Below are 3,903 nucleotides of genomic sequence, written 5' to 3' on the forward strand. Positions count from 1 at the left end.
AATCTTGTTTTAACATACTGAGTAAACTTTGTAGGCCCACCATCATGTATATGTATTATCCACACCGTCCATCTGTTTTTACATATCATTTTAGGAGATGATCCAAAATTGAATCATATCCAAAGCTCTAGTGGACCAAACCATAAGAAATAGTGTGCATTCATGTATATGTATTATGTATTATCCATGTCATCATGTATATGTATTATGTATTATCCATGTCATCATGTATATGTATTATCCGTGCTGTCCATCCTTTATTACATATAATTTTAGTATATGATCCTAAAATTAAATCATATCCAAAGCTCAAGTGGATCACACCACAAGAAACAGTGTGCATACAATCTACAACCTAAATTAAACCAAGCTGAATGAAGCCGAGATTCAAGCTAAGCTGAGCCGGCACTGCCCTGGTTTGAGCTTGGTTTGTTTTTTTAAATGAGCTTGACTCCATCACTTAGTTTGATTTGAACTTCTATTCCAAGCAATTCAAGCCGAGCTTTTTCAAACCAAACCAAACCGAGCCGAACTTTCGAGCCGGCCTACCCATTGCTACCCTTGGTCTCATTTCCTATCTATTAAACGTGGTGCAACTATCACATTGCAATTAAACGCAACCTTATTTATGCACTCACGCGCTTTACGGCCGTTCGGTGATCATGGGGATGATCGGTCCCTTCATTTGGGCGGTCCAAACACCTCCCAAGGTACAACCGACCGATGCCAAGCTAGATAACGTACAGGTATCAGTCCCTTGGGATTCAACCTCGGTCTCACCGAGTTTATTACTACATCACAACCCTATACTTGGGAAGTGAACAAGTTTTTAGCGCCGTTGCCGGGGATTGATGGTTACTTTTTTCTAAGATTAACTAATTTTAGGATTAGTTTAAGATTAAGATTTTCTAATTTTAAGTTTTTTTTTTCCCTTTTTAGAAACTAACCCAACTTTCTTGTTTTGTAGGATCTTGACATTAACTTCTAATTTGGATTCTGAGATAGGTTTCTAAATTGGTAATTTCTTTCTTAATTTCTTCCTTGCTATTTCTAAATTAGGATTTATTTTTTTAGTAAGTTTCTAATTCTAACTCTTTTAGAATCTAACTTTGTTTCCTAATTTATTTTTAGAAATTTTCTACTTGTAGACTTTTTGTTTAGAAACTAACTTTCCTATTTTGTAGGCTTTTAAGATAGAAATTTCTAATTCGGTAAGCTCTTTCTCTACTTTCTATTTTTCAGATCTCTTTTAGTAACTTATTTTCTAGTTTAGGACTTTCCTAATTTATTTTAGAAATTTTCACTTTCCTTTAGGAATTTCTTCTTTTAGAAACTAGTTTACTTCTATTTTTCTTTTTAAGGATTTTCTAATTTTAGACCTTCTCTTTAGAAACTGATAGAAATTTCTAATTCAGTTTTTAACTTAGGGACTCCAATTTGGTAACTTCTTTCCAACCCTCTCTTTCTTTTTAGATTTTCTTTTCCTTTCTTAGGATTAGGTTTCGAATTTGATTGAGGGCTACGAGTGTTTCATGCTCAAGTGGGCCCATGACAACACTCGACGTCTCTTGACTGAAGGAGGATTAGTTGAGGGGTTAACTATCCATCACAGAACTAAACACCAGAAATCCCCTGAGTTAATTGAAGTGATGACTGAAAACCAACCTCTTCTACCCCAACCTAGGGTGGAGGACATTCAGGATGAGAATGAGGTGCATCAAGCACCCCCGCCTCGTACTTTACGAGATTATTTACAACCAGCGGGGGTGAGTACGCCCTCATGCATGATTTTTTCTGAAAATACAGGACATATGGACATCAAGCCAGGGGTTATCCAACTCCTTCCTAAGTTCCATGGGCTTGAATCTGAAGAACCATATCTACATTTGAAAGAGTTTGATGAGATCATAGCCACTTTATATTTTTAAAATGTATCTGAGGACACAGTCAGGCTGAAACTCTTTCCTTTTTCCTTGAAGGAGAAGGCTAAAATGTGGTTACATTCACTGCGTCCTAGATCCATTGGCACATGGAATGATATGCAAAGGGAATTTATAAAGAAATTTTTTCCACATCATAAAACGATTACCCTTAGAAAAGCAATCATGAACTTCACCCAAAAGGAGGATGAAACATTTTACCAATGTTGGGAAAGGTTCAAGGATTTGGTCAGTTCATGCCCACAACACGGCTTTGAAACGTGGCGCATTACAAATTTTTTCTACGATGGACTGACATCTTCCATGCGCCAAATGGTCGAGACAATGTGTAATGGAGAATTCATTAATAAAAATGTCGACGAGGTATGGGATTACCTCGATAGTCTTGCTGAAAAAACACAATCATGGGACTATTATCCAAAATCAAACACCACGTCTAGGCCGACTCAATCTAAGGAGAAAGGTGGATTGTATCTCTTGAAAGAAGAGGATGATCTCAAGTATAAAGTGACTACGCTCATAAGAAAATTTGAGGCCATGGAAGGAAAGAAGGATAAGGTTAATGAAAGTGTTTGCGGCATCTGTGATTGCAACATTCATACAACTGAAAATTGTCCTACAATACCCACCTTTCGAGAAGTGTTGAATGAACAATCCAATGCCGTAAATACTTATCAAAGACCTTTCAATGGACCGACTTCTAATACGTACAATCCTGGTTGGAAAAATCATCTAAACTTTAGTTGGAGAAATGGACAAACTGCTATCCCTCAAAGTTTCTTCAATCAAAATCTAAATAAGGGGAAACCTCAAGAAGAACCAGTTCAAAATTCCATGCAAGAGCTGACTCAGGCAATGCGAGATTTTATGCAAAAGATGGATTCACGTATGACGGTTATAGATAAGGGGATGCTTCCTGCACAACCGCTCCCCAATCCTAAACCGCAATACGAGATAAGAAATTCCAACTCTTCAAATCAAATGGAGCATGCTAAATCCATCACCACTCTTAGGAGTGGGAAGATCATTGATAAAACTCTTCCGGTTAGGCCCGAAAAGCCTCAAGAACCAGAAGAGGACAACAATGATGTATCTAGTGAGGCTCCACAAAAATTAGAACCGAAACTTCTAGAAAAGTCAGTTGCTCCATTTCCCCAACGGTTGGTCGCACCAAAACCTCTCTCTAACTATCAGGATATCCTAGAGGTGTTGAAACAAGTGAAAGTCAATATTTCTTTACTTGATGTCGTAAAACAGATACCTTCATATGCCAAATTCCTGAAAGACTTATGCACGACCAAACAACGGCAGGTATTCAAAAGAAGATCTTCTTGACTGAGAAAGTAAGTGCCATTCTAAAGCAAGACGTGTCACAGAAATTCAAAGATCCTGTAGCCCAACCATATCATGTGTAATTAGGGACCATCGAATTGATCATGCACTTCTTAACTTAGGAGCGAGCGTCAATCTGATTCCCTACTCGATATACAGACAGTTAGGTTTGGGGGAAGTAAAACCCACCCTAACCACACTACAACTTTTCGATCGCTCTGTTCGTATACCAAGAGGGATAATTGAGGACGTGTTAGTCCAGGTCGATAGATTTTACTACCCTTTAGATTTTATCATCCTGGACACCGAACCCATCAATAACATGAACACTCAGATTCCCATCATTCTTGGTCGCTCATTCCTTTCCACTTCAAACACAATTATCAATTGCAAGAATGGTGTCATGACTATGTCTTTTGGGAATATGACATTGGAGTCAAACATCTTTTTCAATAACGACAGATACTTAGAGGATGATGACGACTTCTATGACATTAACATGATTGACTCTTTCGTGGAAGATACGACACCTCGGACCTTATCCTCTGACCCTCTAGGGACATGCCTGGCCCACTCCCATGATTTTGATGATGACATGATTAGGGAGACGTGTGCTTTGCTTGATATTGCA

At 38.2% G+C, this 3,903-nt stretch overlaps 1 non-coding gene across 1 annotated transcript; it reads right to left on the reverse strand.

Annotated features, from left to right (window-relative positions):
- Window positions 1–2,087: 2,087 nt before the first annotated feature.
- Window positions 2,088–2,194, reverse strand: LOC131232048 (small nucleolar RNA R71). Its single transcript, XR_009164653.1, has one exon. It is a non-coding gene; the product is annotated as a small nucleolar RNA R71 (small nucleolar RNA).
- Window positions 2,195–3,903: the final 1,709 nt, after the last annotated feature.

Source organism: Magnolia sinica, chromosome 17, assembly GCF_029962835.1.
Source record: "Magnolia sinica isolate HGM2019 chromosome 17, MsV1, whole genome shotgun sequence".
Lineage (NCBI taxonomy): Eukaryota > Viridiplantae > Streptophyta > Magnoliopsida > Magnoliales > Magnoliaceae > Magnolia > Magnolia sinica.